This window comes from Mus musculus, chromosome 4, assembly GCF_000001635.26.
Source record: "Mus musculus strain C57BL/6J chromosome 4, GRCm38.p6 C57BL/6J".
Taxonomy (NCBI): domain Eukaryota; kingdom Metazoa; phylum Chordata; class Mammalia; order Rodentia; family Muridae; genus Mus; species Mus musculus.
This window is the reverse complement of record NC_000070.6, coordinates 72,893,175-72,909,210: the sequence shown is the minus strand read 5'-3', so window position 1 is coordinate 72,909,210 and position 16,036 is coordinate 72,893,175. Positions and strand designations below refer to the sequence as shown.

The 16,036-nt window shown below is 35.6% G+C and overlaps 1 non-coding gene and 1 pseudogene across 1 annotated transcript; one reads left to right on the top strand and one right to left on the bottom strand.

Annotated features, from left to right (window-relative positions):
- Positions 1 to 2,872: 2,872 nt before the first annotated feature.
- Positions 2,873 to 3,010, top strand: Gm25653. The gene has a single exon (XR_003955532.1). It is a non-coding gene; the product is annotated as a small nucleolar RNA SNORA17 (small nucleolar RNA).
- On the bottom strand, positions 14,833 to 15,430 carry Gm5287 (predicted gene 5287; annotated as a pseudogene).

Sequence of the window (16,036 nt, the reverse complement as noted above, 5' to 3'; positions counted from 1 at the left end):
ATCACAAACTTCAGCATGAAACAATAAATGCTGAAACTGTTAGAATAGAACATGTACTATACATGATACAGGTATAGGAAAGGTCTTTCTGAATAGGATTCCATTAAAAGGCTGTCAACTGATAAGGCAGACCACAGAAAAACAGAAACTAAGACAAATTCTGTAAAATTAGGGAAATATTTAAATTAAGAGGAAACCTAAAGAGTGAAGAGAATTTATGATATGGTAGAGGATAAATATCTATAATATAAAACAAATAAAAGAAAAGAACAATCAATCAAGAAAACAACTATCCAAATTATAAAACCAACTGTGGATCTGAATACAGAGTTCCTAGAAGAAGAAAAAAATATCTATGACATATCACAAAAAATGTTCAAGATATCTATTAAAAAGGTAAATAAAAATTAAGAAACTTTGAGATTTCATCTTTCCCCAGTCAGATTGACCAAGATAAACAAACAAACAAACAAAACCCTAAATTTTGAGAAGTAGAGAAAGGAGAACTCACACTCACTCTTGATGTTATTGTGACCTAGCACAGCCAGGATGGAAATCAGTGCAGAGAATTTTCAACAAGTTAAAAAATATCTACCATATGACCCATCTTTGGAACATTCCATGGCCCAAAGGATTCACCATGCTACTCTACAGGTATTTGTTCAGCATGCTCTCTGCTGCGAGGAGTGATAGTAATGACCTAAACTTTCTTCAACCAATAAAGAGGCAAGGAAAATGTAGTGTATATACAGTTTTTAATATTCAGCTAGAGTGATTTAAAGCAAAATCCTGAAATTTGCAGATAAGCTCATGGAAATATTACATTGAGTAAGATAATCCACACACAAAGACATAAGCTATATGTTTCCCCTATTTCATGTTTCTAGCTCCAAATACTCAGATATGAATATATTGTCTGAAATAATCTCAAAAATCAGGAATGTTAAATGGGGCCATGGATAAAGAAGAGTTCTAAAGTGGAAAACAGCAAGATACAGAGGATATCAAGGGGAAATGGGAAATGGTGGTGAACGTGTCTTTAACTCTAGTGGGAGGAAGGAAGACAATTAAAGGAGAAAAACAGAAGAAGGGTAAATAATAGTAAAGTTATTTGAAAGGGAATTACATCATTTCATATTGATCTAACATTAATATGATATATATATATATATATATATCTCACAGTTGTACATATAAAACTAGCCACTTATCATGATGATTTGTTCAAGAGAATATCTAACAAAGCTTCCAGTACCAGACATGAAAAATCTTCTTTCAAGTTGTTCAGGGGAATTCAAGAGACTTCTTAAAGATGATAGATTTTTGCTTCCCTAATCTTGGTTGCTTCCAAGAAGTTGAAAGTAAGTTCTTCTGTCTCAAGACATCATGCTCATCAGACACAGGACTTGAAGGACTATAGCTTAATGTGACCTGAGAAGCCTCCCCGAGGATTGTCTTTAATAATACCAGAAGGCCTCATGGAAATGTCCAAGGGAGAAAAACAATTAATATTCATAACAACTGTGATGCCTATGACCCAAAGCAATTACTAGCATGGTAAGAGATACTAGTTGAAGTAATTGCACTTGCCAACATTTCTCTCTATTAGACTTAAAGCCTGCTTAACAGGAAATAAATTATGTCTGATTTAAACCTGTGGTGGATTTTAGAGGAGAACCTACTCCCACTTTCATGAACATATATAATTAGGAAGTGCATTTCAAATACTTATTTGTATGTTCACAGATAAGTTTATCTCTCACCTCTCCTCAAAGAAGCTTCTTTATGCCATAGATAGACACCATTACAGAAAGCCACAACCAGTAAATACATAGAAAACAACAGAGCAGCCGGGCGTGGTGGAGCACACCTTTAATCCCAGCACTAAGGAGGCAGAGGCAGGTGGATTTCTGAGTTCGAGGCCAGCCTGGTCTACAAAGTGAGTCCCAGGACACCCTGGGATATACAGAGAAACTCTGCCTCGAAAAACCAAAAACAAAAAACAAAAAATACAAAAAAAGAACCAAAAAACAAACAAACAAACAAAAAGAAAACAACAGACCATGTGGGGTCCAACCTCTGTTGATACATATATAACAAAATGCTTACATTTAGGCTTCAGGAAATATCACAGAATAAGGAACATAAATCTTATAGAAGACAGAAGACCTGAATTTCTTCTTGAGAGCATATCTTCTAGATATGAGAGAACAACACCTATGAAATCTGAACAGAATAGCTGCTTGACAAAGTCTAAACCACAACATCAGTTGATAAGCCAATATGGAGGGTGAATCTCATAGGGCTCCATTCCTTGATGAATACACACAGGCAATTAATAACTTCTGAGAGAGGAAGAATTGGTATCCTCCAAGGATTTGGCCTCTAATTGGTTATCCAGTCCCAAGGAATATGCACTGAAAAAATAAATACTAAGTGATATATCATTTTTTCTGTCCATTGACTTGTTAAACATTAATTTTTCTTTTACAGAATTAAAGACAGAACTCCAAAAGGCAGTTATTTATTAATTTTTCCTTCAAAATCAAAAACTCTTTTTATACTTAAAATTTTACCAGTATTTATTTTTTATTAGACATTTTCTTTATTTACATTTCAAATGTTATCCCCTTTCCTAGTTTCCTCTCTGAAAATCCCCTATCCCCGTCCCCCTCCCCCTGCTCCAAAACCACACACTCCCATTCCCAGTCCTGGCATTCCCCTATACTGGGGCATAGAACCTTCACAGGCTCTAGGGCTTCTCCTCCCATTGATGGCCAACTAGGCCATCCTCATCTACGTATACAGCTAGAGCCACTTGTCCCACCATGTGTTTTCTTTAATTGGTGGTTTAGTTCCAAAAACTCATATTCCTGCCCCTGGATGCACTGCAGAAGTGCTGCTGTGTCACATATGCAACAGTAGGTGGCAGAACAGAGAAAGGCTATGTTTACACTAATATTTTTTTTTTTTGACCTATAAACATCTGAATGATTAAAAGCCTAATATTCCCAGAAAAAAAAAAAAGGGCACTGGAACAGGGAGCTAGCCTGAGATGGGCACCAGTCATATGCTAGGCAAGTCAAAATGAATGGAAAGCAAACAAGACGCACGAGTGAGCCCAAGACAGGCAGTCAGGCAGGCTGGATGAGGAGCGAGCCTGAAAGAACAACCAGACTGGTGCCATAGGGCCCTGACAGAAAATTAGGCTGAGATGAACACCAGTCTATCACTGTGCAGGCCTTGGGGGAAAGGCGTGTAGACCATGCTACAGATGACCCCTGCTGAGTATCAGAGTGCACGAGCAGGGCATAGCACTCTGGAGACCACTTCTGAGACAACACCAGACTCTCCAAGATCCTAGGCACCACTCAGAGGACCAAGTAAGTGATGGAGTAATGGAAGAGAAAGAGAAATAGACTGGTGTGGGCACAACGAAAAGAGACAGAACTTGAGACTTACGGACAGTGAGTAACAGCCTTATGTGAGTAGCTGGTGAAGCCACCTGGGACTCTGGTGAGGTCCTGGCCTAGGCTGCCACTGGAAGTCATGTCTAGGTCCATGGCTCTGCAATTGCGGGAGCGTTATCGTAAAAAATAACAGGCGGACATCACTAGTCTGAGCTGCCACCTGGGGCCAAGTTGATGTCTGAGGGCTGTGCATAACTACCCTCCCTCCCCACCCCTACCTCACCTGAAAGCTGACCCTACAGTCAAGAGATCAGGAGAGCAGACCCTGCCAATAGCCAGCTGCAGTATTCAGGAGAACAGGCCTGCACTTTATGGAAACTGCAGGGAGCCCCAGCCTGGGAAAAGAACTTGAGAGAGCTGGCTTGAATAGGGGAGATATACCTCCTTCCTCCTTCCTCCTTCCTCACGACCTGCAGCAGACAGAAGTCCTGGCCCGGGGAGCAGGAGAGCAAGTCCTTCCTTCCTTCGCTTTATCAGCTGCTGCACCCCAGAGAGCAAGCCCTGTACTTTGCCTGGGCAGCGCAGTGGAACTAATCTTGGTGGTAGAGGTTGCAGGAGAGCCATCTCCAAGAACCTGAGATATAAAAGCTATCGGCTGACCATATCTTGATACACCCCAGGCCCAGATCCAGGGCTTTGAGTTGGCCCACACCAACATCTACCCCATCGATGAACTGCTCCAATGCCTGAAGGGGCTAGTAGTCCACAGAATCTCCATGATTCAGTGCAACAGCAGGAGACCTACCAGGAGTCCCAATCAGGTGTCAGTATTGATAGAGTAGTAGAAGCCAGCGGACTGTACCAGACTAATCAGTCATTATGATGCATATTTGTCATCATAGAAATGTGAAGAAAAAGGAATTGGATCCTGTGAGATACACTGTGACATACTACAGCTTCAAAAAGATTTTTTTTTCTCTGTTTGTGGTTGGGAGGTTGCAAGGATGGAAGGTGGGCACTATTTGAGGGGAAGATGAGTGTGATTGGGATACATGATGTGAAATTCACAAAGAATCAAAACAAAGTTTTTAAAATTCACACTTATGCAGTATTTAGCTGTATGTATATTTTATGTGTACCATGTTTTCATATCTTGCCTTTATATATGTCTTTCTAGTGTGTTATTTCAAGGGCAGTTCATCACACAAAGATCTCCTTAGCTATTTATGTTTGACTCCCCCCTTGACCTAGCTCACTGTAAAAAATAAAACAAACAAACAAACAAACAAAAAAAAAACGGCAGAAGAAAGTGACTAATTTTCATCTGTGATGTGAGTAATTTATTTAACCTTTAATGCAATCAGTTTTAATATTTAAAACCAAATACATTAAAGTGAGTGATCCTACTCTCTCATCAAGAATATTGACTTTATAAACCAAATACACAATAAGACAGAAAAATTAAGATGTAATATTCACAATCTGTAAAAGGTGACAGGTTCTATAGATAATTATATCCAAATAATATAGGGACTCTATTTATTCTGTTTGCAAGGCATAGGACCATATAGTATTTCCATGGTTAAAAACAAATAGACTTTTACCCACCAATTCCCTGACCTATTTTAATTGATTGGCCACTTACAAAATGGCTCCTTGGGGACTCCAAGTATAAAAACTAATATTAAAAAATAAGAGACAGAAAATTTGCCATACATTAGCACACATGACAGAAAAGCTGTCACTGTAGAGATTCTTCTGTATAAGCATGTCATTTCTTACTTGCCTTAAGTCCATAGCAAAGCTTTTGTTTAATATAAACAGATTTCAGATACACATGTTTTGTTCAAATTACATACCAATTCACTGAGGTTCAGTGCATTTCAGTGATTCCCTAGATCATTTGCCACATGTAAAATTTTTATTTTTCATAAATTTGCATGTGCACATAATTTACATAATTAATACTACTAGCTACTTTCTAGCTGCAGTTTATTCAAGTATATCAATCTCCTTCTTAACTTGGGACTTTTTAACAGAGAATTTTATGTAATCAGGTTTGTCTAAAACTCTATGAGCAGCTGTTGACTTTGAATTCCTGCCTCCATCACTACAGTTCTGTGATTACAAGCAGGTGCTACAATGCCTGATTTTCTAATCCTTGTCTTCTAAATGCAAATATCTTCAGTATTTGTTTCTGAAATTTATTTCCATGTCTTAATCCCCCATCATTATTTTTGCTTTTTTTTACCATTAAAGACATTTGCTTTCAATTTTTTATCATGAAAAATAAGGACTTCAACTTACTTCCACAAGGAACAGCTTCAAAACTTCCTTTTATTACAGACATGTTTATAGTTAAGCTAACACCATCATTAATATTGTTGTTCTATACTGTTATGTTTTCTCTAGAGTCAAACATATCCTGGTTTCTCTTCTCTTGTTTTTTTGATAAATATATCATTATCCCTTCCTCAAGAGAATAACCTTTCTTTTAATATGAGCAAAGGAATCTAGAATTTTAGTAGCATTTAATATATGTGATCTTATTTGATATTCAGAAATATTAAGGAGCAGGGAGTTAGCATCCCTAATGTAAGAACAAGAAATGGATATCTCAGGGAATTTAACATTTATAGATGTGTAATGGTCACTAAGTTGATTGTGACAATTCATTGCCTAGCATGGACATCAAGACAAAAATATCAATTTCACTGAATGAGACATTTCTTGTTCATATATTGCTTATATTGTTCCTACTTTTAATTTTATGAAAGGGAAGTTGATAATTTAGAGTTAGCACACTGTAGGTCACTGATTTTTAACTTCAAAAATCAGATAAATGGAAACTTTTCTCAAGTAATTTTATTATTTGATAAATTTATGTATTAATGGTTATAACCAAGTATGCTCATTTATCTTACTATGTATGCTTAGGAAAACAACCAATGCTCCCTACCTTCAGTTTAGTTACAGAAAAATATTGAAAGGTTAGAGCTATGTGAGAAAGTAGTAAGTAAAATGGCATAGCACAAAAGACTTAGAACACATTAGTAATGTTGTCATGCCTGATGAATAATTTAAAGGCTGAACTTGTGAGAGCATGCTCAGTTTGAGGTGTAACAATTTGAGCTTCAGGGAGCATAAACTATTATGATGATATTGAGATATCCACGTGCATACATTGTGTTGAAAATTATGCTGTCTTTTCAATCTATTTGATCAACTGAATCAGTGTTCTCTTGTGGAACAGAAGTGAAAGAATGAGCATATGCATGTGTAGGTATATGTATATATGCAATACGAACATATACAGTATATAAATATTCTATAAAATTTCATCAAATAGTCTTCTCTAACGTAATAGAATGCTTTGAATAGATTGATAACAGCTATCTAATAGCAGAGGTTGGAAAAATCTATCAGTTGTTCAATACATATGGCTGAGCACCTCACCAGTACCAGCATGGAGGTTTCTGGGAGAATCATGGTTCTAATATCAGCACAGGAACCAAGAGCAATAGGGTAGTTAATTTAACTAAAGCCAAGTGAAAATAACTCAATATTCATTCTTTCCAGTCATTTAATATTTAGTCTGCTACAAGAAAGTGCTGCCCACATTTGGGATGGGTCTTCCCACCTATTAAAGCAACTGATTTTATTTCTCAACTGAGGCACTTGACCCAGTTATTTTACTCACAGCAAGTTGAAATTTAAAACAAATTATAATGAGCTATACTATGTCAACTTTTCATACAAACAGGACACTTCAAAATTTTTACCTTCCACCCACTCTCCAAAGTCTTGTACTTATTTAAAAAAAAAGTCCAACTTTAGAAGGTCTCCAAATTCTTAAAATTTCCAAAGCTTTAAACCCATCCAGATCAATTTGTGTAACTCAAGTATTCTCAGATGTGTATCCTTCCAATTGAACATAGTCAATTTACCAGAAGCAACACTCTTAAATAAAACTGACATATGAACTCACAGCTGTTATGACAGCATGCACAAAGACCTGTACAATCCCAAGCCAGGCCAAATCCCAGCATGGAGAGGGGAGTTGAACACGAAGTCTTACCACTAGCCAAGGAGCTTTTGGCAATTGATAGCTGCTGAGAGAAAGAAAGTCAGTTTTCTCTATGAGGATAGCCCTTCATGTGTGTATAAGCATTTTCTTACCAAATCACAGAAACCTTCATGTAAACTATAATCCCCACTCTTATAACTGGCCATGTGGCCTTAACAGGTATTTATAACTAATTTCCTCTACTACTCATTAGGTATTTCCGCCATCCTGAGCAAGTGCATACGTGTGTCTTGGTACCTGTTAGTATGTTTATTACTTAAGGGTATGTATCATTTATCATTTTCCCAGGGTTCACTATAGTTTCCCATAGATCATTATCACAAACTCTGGTAACACAGAGAGATACATAAAGGATTGTGTATATGCCTGACATAATCTTTCTTTAGACCCTTGTGTAAAGGCAGTCCAATTTCCACTTGGAAGGCTAAATAAACCACAACTTCTAACACTGTTACTCCTTTTGCACTTTGTTGCTACTATAGTATATTAGTAGCTCAATGGGGTCCAAGTTAGTATTAACATACAAACTGTTATGTTAATACTTTTATTAACGCAATATTTTTGTGTGGTGGCAGAAACATTCCTCCCTGAAACCAAAATACCTAGCCTAAAAGAACACAAGGAGAAGGAAACGAAAGTTTTCTTAGTCATTATGGAAACAGCAAAAGCAAAAATTGCCATTTCTAGCTTTATTTTCCTGAATCCATGAATCCTGCAATAAAAGAAAGAGGATGTTCTAGAGAACTACCCTGCAATATATATATACATATATATGTATGTATATGTGTGTAGATATGTATGTAGAGATAGATTTGATAGATATACATCTATATAGATTATATTGATATATATGATATAGATAATATAAATAGATATATAGATATGCTGATATATTAGCACATATTGATACTACATGTGGTAAATAGTATGTGATATATTTATAATATTATACACACACATATATACATTATATTTCTATTTGGTGACAAATTACCACTATGCATATCAAAATTTCTGGTTTGATGTGTCACATAATCCCAAAATCAGATCACATGGTAATTGGTTGACACAAAGTCAACTAAAAGAATTGTTTAATTTCTCCTAAGGCCAAATTGCAGGCTAAGAGCTGTCTCTCGAAGGAAGAATTCTGCAGATAACTGCAAGGCCTTTCTCTCACATCCCAAGGGCTTCCATAGTGATTCACATATGAAATCTGCCAGAGACTCTACACAGCATTCAAATCTGCCACAGTATCTCAAATTCATTTGACACACTAGCTCTACTGGCAGAGCAGACTTCAAAGCAGAAAGAACACGTTGAATAACTGAATCCTGTTATAGGTTTGTTACAAAAACTATTCAGCTTTGTAAATCACTGGATATGTGGGCCAGAGTAACAAATCCAGGTGAAGAATATGCTTCTGCCAAAACCCAAAGAGGTCCATTAAACATTTTGTTGCTTTTCTAGTGTTTGAAAGGACCTGATGCAATAGCTCATCATTCACCTTAAAATGAATATCTGCACATGTCCCACAGAACTGTGCAGATATTTTAAATTTTACTGCTATAGAAGGCTACTGAATTTTGTTTGGATTAACATTTTATCCCCTAATGTTCTGTATCAACAAGTTCATAATGAATGCCACTTCCTACTCTTTGTCCAATTAGTTTAATATCATCAATATAGTGAGATAGTTTGATATCTGTGGGAAAGGGAGGGAATCAAGACTCTTATGAAATAGAAATATGGCGCAATGCTGAAGAACTAAAAGACCCCTAAGATAGAACTGTAAAGCTGTATTACTGGACTTACCAGCTAAAATGGTACTGCTTACTTATAAGCAAGTCCTTATAAACAGGTGCTTTAAAAATAGCATTTTCCTGGTCAATAGCTGTATAATAAGTTCCAAGAGATGTGGTAATCTACTGGAGTAAGGAACACACAACTGGGTCATAAGTTACAACTGTAGTCACTACTAGATTAATCCTTGTTCTCCATAATCCATTTGGCTTCTGCATTAACCAAATAGTAAGAATAAATGGAAAATGTGGTAGGAACCACTATCCCTGAACCTTTTAAATTCTTGATTGTAGTACTAACTTCTATAATCCACAATGAGGATTTGATACCCTCCCTCCATGGTAGTGTGGACAGACAACTTCTTGGCAAGACAGTGTAAGAACCTGCCAAAATATATATTCCAAATATAGACGCTGGTACTGGGAAAATAACCACACAATGAATTCAGCAACACATTAGACCAAAGGGGAGTCAGATTTTAGGTAGAATTTTATTGATTATCCATATTCCACAAACAACTCTACTTTTCTTTAAAGGCTACAATTCTTTTGTGTCTCTGAAAATTAATATCAGAACATAAGCATTATCCATCTGGCCAAAAAGAAGTGTAATTATTTCATTTTTCCAATGTATAATTTCCATAGTGAAAGACAATATGTCCAACTGGAGAAGAATAGAACCCAAATGGATTATGGAGAACAAGAATTAATCTAGTAGTGACTACAGTTGTAACTTATGACCCAGTTGTGTGTTCCTTACTCCAGTAGATTACCACATCTCTTGGAACTTATTATACATAATAGGCAACACAGCACAGGAAAAATTGTCAATAATTGCCTGACACCCTATTGACACTGTATACTAGCTAATTAATAGTGTTGTTTCCTGAATCATTATGGTAACTATACTCACCTTGGCTTTGGTGATTCAGTGCTTCCAAGTAGTACAATTAATCACATTAAATTGAAGTTATGTAATTGAGCAGCTGAATCTCCAACACTAAGGTCTAGCACTTGGAGAAGAGCACTGGCAAAATTCTTCAAATTTTTTGCTTCTCTCTCTCTCTCTCTCTCTCTCTCTCTCTCTCTCTCTCTCTCTCTCTCTCTCTCTTTAAATAGTGTTAGTGGAAGACATGTCTTCTTGGTCCTTCCATTATGGAAAATTAGGTTTTAAGAGGTGAATCACTCTAGCCTTGTAATTTTCCTGATCCTTAAAATCCTTTCATCAGCATTAAATCAAGAAGTATGATGCAAGTCTGTATCTTCCTCAGCAAGTCGTTTTTTCATAAATAATTCAACCAACCAATCAAATAAACTCTTGATAACTTTGCAAACTATACAAGGTTTAACATAAAACTAAGACATTCTGCTCAGTAGACATGTGTGTACAAATCCTGTTAATCCAGTTTCAATGTCTCTGAAGCCATTGTCATATATACTTAAAAATTCATTTTCATTAATATTCTCAGACTTTTGCTTTGAAAAGTTTGTTGTCATTAAGTGATGTGGTCTTCTCATTGACAGACAATATTTTCTACCTCATTTCTAGTAGCCTCCTTTAACCTTGAGTCTATTTATAGGTCTAAAAGTAAAGAGACTTTGTTCCTTAGGAACATCATAATTATATGATGATTATATGTAGGACATATCCTTTAGCCTGAGACATTCCCTCCTCTACTGACAAGGCAAGATTAATTCCCTGAGGTAAGGATAGAGAGGACAATAATGCAGGGGTAGATGGTGGGATGGAGATGCATCATCTGTTAAGGGTAGGGAGAATAGATTCACCATAATCTGAATTGCCAGTTCCCTCAACCTCCTTAGGGTCTTCATATATCCATACCATGTTGTAATATCCAATTCTTCTCCAATCAATGCCCTGGTGTTAAAGGCTCACACACCTCAAGAATGAAAATTAGTTTTGAACTGTAATTCAGCCAATTATACATTGAAGACATGAGTTTAAAGTTTTGGAACTTAGATTATAAATTTGCTGGAGATAAAGGTTCTCCTCTCAAGCCCACCAAGAACTTTATACTACGTATATGCATCTGGATCTATACAATTTTTACTGATCTCATCACCCCTCCTTGTCCTTTTATCTAGTTATACAAAAAGAAACCAGCCAGAATGCTTATTTTCCTACTTTTTCTACATTATCTTTAAAAGTTTTATATAGTCACTAAATTCCATATGTCTCACAAAAGTTGAATAACGAGTAACAAATGCATTTATTTTGTATAGTTTTGTAAGTAGTTTACTCCCTGAATTTTCAGTATTCTCCATACATATAAACATAAATGTAAATATCAGTCTGTAAAGATATTTCCAAACACTAAAATAATGAGTTCTCTCATAATTGAAATGCCTGTAAACCAAGAGTTGTTCAGTTCTTGAGGCTGGATGGTACAGTATTTAGAGTAGTTCAATAATGACTGTCTCACACTAGAGACATCAAGGACCTGCTTGTTGCTTAGTTCAAGAGCTTTGATGCTTCAGCAGTCCCAATCTTGCAACAAACACCTGGAAATTGTATAGAATAACTTGTTTTTCCACTCATGTTGGAAGTCCAGAAAAGCTGGGTTTAATATCAACAAAAGACCGCAGCATAGTAAACTAACTGAGCGCCAACAGGTAAATCCAAGTGAGCCTAAGGGAATAATCTTTGTCCATCTTTGTCCTTTTTGAAAACGACAAGAGATACTGATAATTTGGGGGTAAGTTTTCCACATTCAGTGAAGATGATTCCTCAACTGAGGCTCCCAACTCAGGTCATCCTAAGTCAGTCATTTTAAGTTGGCAGTAAAATGAATCATCACAGTTACTAAAAACAGATTTCTGGAGACTTTCTACGTTTACTTTTCTGCGTTTATAGGATATTTAAATTGATTGGTCCTTTGGTTGTAGAAAACAATGACAGTATAGGTATGTACAAAAAAAAAAAAAAAAAAAAAAAAAAAAAAGCTAAAATCCAGGAGTGTTGCATATGTTTGCTGCTAATTTAGCAAGTTTATTGTCTAATTTTAGCTTTCTTATTGTGAAGTGATTTGTACTAGGAAAGTACTTTTTATAAAAATTGTTGACATATTTTCAAGTGGTCTTATCCTCGGAGTCAGTCCTTCAGTGGTTCTGAGAATAAGGATGGAAGATGGAACCTGACATTTTGCCATATACGACAGCATATGTACACATAGTTGCTACACATAGTTTGAAAGAATAGTAACAACACATATCTGTATATAATGCACAATCATACTGTAAACTTGAATATATGTTCATGCATCTACTTATGGGAGATGTGGAAGAATGAGCATATGTGTACAAAAATTGTTACTTGCCATGAATATATATCCAAGAATTGGTTTCATGTGAGCTTAAAACAATGGGAAATGCCTCCCTTGACAATTCAGCAAGTTAATTTTGAATATATTAGATTATTATGAACTCATTGCTGGAAATCTGTTCTATGTCACAGTTATATTGAGTTGCATAAAGTTATATCACAGTATTGCAAAAAAGTGAAGATTTGTAATAAAGAAAATCAATCTTCTGCAGGAATTTAGGGAGAGATGACTGATAATATTCCAATTTCTTTGTACAATAGTTAGTGGCAAGGTTAAGGACTGTTGATGGAAAGAAGAATACTATACAAATTTTTATGTGGTTTTAAAATAGGATGAAGAAACTCCTACTAACTTCTTAATAACTATAACCACACAATTACAAATACTTCATACTCAAACTTTAAAAAATTAAGCGGGTGGGGAGAGTATAGGGGACTTTCAGGATAGCATTTAAAATGTAAATGAAGAAAATATCTAATAAAAAATTAAATATTATGTCTCCCTGTCATTGTCTCAGTATCTTTGCCTCCGTGTTTTATGCCCAAGTGTGCAATATTGCTACCTGCTATTTTCTAGAACCTGGGTTTTCATGGAATTATATTTGCATAACCTTTGACCTGCTAGTGCTTTTTAGGATCTTGATAAACCTATATTTAAATGTTCACATACAAATGTCTCCTCTTAGTTGTCTTTACTGCCAGCATCCAGCTGAGATCCTCTTCCTCTTCTCTGGGCCCTTCAAAACTATCTTAAACATTGCTCTTCTTTCTTTTTTATTTTTTTTAAGAAAACAAAAGGCATTTAATAGACTAGACAATCAATGAATGTAAAAGTTAGAATGTATTATATGATGAATTTGAATGTAAAAACATGTATTAGTAAAATATGACTAAATTAAAAACACAAAGCCAATTTTTGTTAAAGTACTGATTATTCTAACTCCAGGATGAAATCAACATCGTAAGTGACTTAAAAGAAATACAGTGTAGAGGTATAACCCAGCAATAGATACAACGGGCACTACCAAAAACTGCAAATTGTTCTTTAATTAAATAATGCCACTCTCGTGGCTATATTCTAAGTTCAATATGTTACTATATAGAACATATATAGAACTATATTCTAAGTTCTATATGTTACTATATAGAACAGTCATCTTGACAGAATTGCTTTTTTGTATAAATATTCATAAATTAAAAATGTCTCTAGATATGCCAAAGAGCTGCAAATCATACCTTACAACAGCAGCTTACTGCCTATTTTTTTGAAAAGTACTGAAATCCTCTTCCATTGAAAGCTGTTTATTTCTCTGGTGTAAGTGAACAAGATCACTGGGACACTTGCTTCATGTGTTTTAGAACAACGTAAATAACAACTATGCATATACATCTTAAATTGGGGAGGCCATAAAAGTTAGGACATTAACCATCTTTTGATGCAATAAGAAAATAAATAAATAAATAAAAGTTAAATACTGTAATTTGATGTTTGGTATTGACAAATCAGTAGGTGTCAACTTCACATGTAAAGGACAGTGGAGTCTGATTTTTTTTTTTTAAAGTTCAATATGTCATGGTATTTGGGTTAAAGACCTTTAGAATATTAAGTGTTTGCTTTTTGCTTAAAGGAATATGTTAAAATCACCATCAAGTTGCTATGGTAATTAATTTTAAGCTGGGGTGAAGTGACCTTTTGGTCCATGGCACAAGTTACATCTCTTCACATTCTGTCAAATAAATCTGGCGAGATTTCATGTTTATATACTGCAATACACAATGATCAAGCTGTCAGTCCCTGACAGTTTTTTAGAAAAATATCTACATTTGTCCTTATGTATGTCAAAATGTTACACCATCATTTGTTTCGTTCTGTTTTGTTTTTTAAAAGATGCACATTCATACTGTGAATTTATTAGGAAAATACTCTTGCAAGTATACGCTAGAAAAATAAATTATACTTCAAAATTATGGTAGTTGTTTGTTTACAATATTCAATTAAGTGCAGAGAAATCCTAAGGAGTTGGGAAAGCTAACCCAGAACGAGTTTAATTACCACAGCTTTTGCATAGCGACACTCAGAGGAAGCTGGACATGTCTGTTTCCTCAGGAGAAAGCTGGACATGTCTGTTTCCTCAAGAGGAAGCTGGACATGTCTGTTTCCTCAGGAGGAAGCTGGACATGTCTGTTTCCTCGGGAGAAGGGTGGAAGAGGTTTTTCAGATTCAGATTTTGTCTTGGCCATAAGTCTGCTTTCTTCCGGAATGGCTGCTGATGCAAAATCTCCATTAAGTGTGTTTCCTGAACAGTGAAGGAGTCTCTCTGGGTCCTCAGGGGGAACATCATTACAAGAGACTGTGTAGGAGGAAGTTCTGCGGCATCGCTTAGGAAGTCGGTGAAGGACAGACGCTGGTTCTTTGATAGAGCATCTGGTCCTCTTGGAACTGCAGAGACCAGGGTGGCTGAATGAACGTCTCATCATCTGAACAGGAGAAGGAGACACAGGAGAGACTAGGGGATGCAGATGAGGCAGTTGAAGCATTTCAGGTTTAAACTTGACATTCACTATCTTCACACATTCCTTGAGGTTTGTGATGAATGTATTTATTACAGGTGGCACTAAGCAAGGAAGAGGCTTCATTCATGTTCGCTACACTGGGAGATGAATGATTCTTATCATGGTGAACAAATTCCTGGATTGTATGAACCTGCTAAATTAGGAAGTCACAGTAGAGGTGAAGTTCAGACATTTTGGTTTTCACAGATTCACTGGTCTCACTTATTTCTTTCTCTTTCCTCTCAGAGCTGTGCTATCCACCACTCTCCACCCTCTCAACATCGATTATAACTTTCAGCTGTAAGAAGACTGAAACATATTTCAATAGTGAAAAAGGAGTAAGGGGCTATAAATAATAGTTTTAAAAGACTGAATGTTAAATAGTTTTTGGATGAATATACTACACAACAATAATTGCAAAATAAAATATCACGTTTTTGGACCAAACTTCCAAGATAAAAATATGATTTCTAAGGTAAGTGCTTACTTCTCACACTTTTTCTCCAACAACCCTCTTCTATATTGCCTTTCCTGTGCTAATTAAGTTCATTTGCAGTACATTTTCTTATCCATGTTTTGTTGTGTTTGCATTGTTATTTGGGATTTTCATTCATCCTCCATATCTCCTTTAGTTAATGTATATAAATAATGTCTATAAACATAAAGGAAGAATAAATAATGTATATAAATAATGTATATAAAGAATAAATAATGTATATAATAATGTCTATAAACATAAAGGAAGCTTGCAAAACACCAAATTGATTGGACCAGGAAAGAAAATACCCCAGCCACATAATAATTAAGACATAAAATATACAGAAGAAAGAATAGTAAAAGCTGC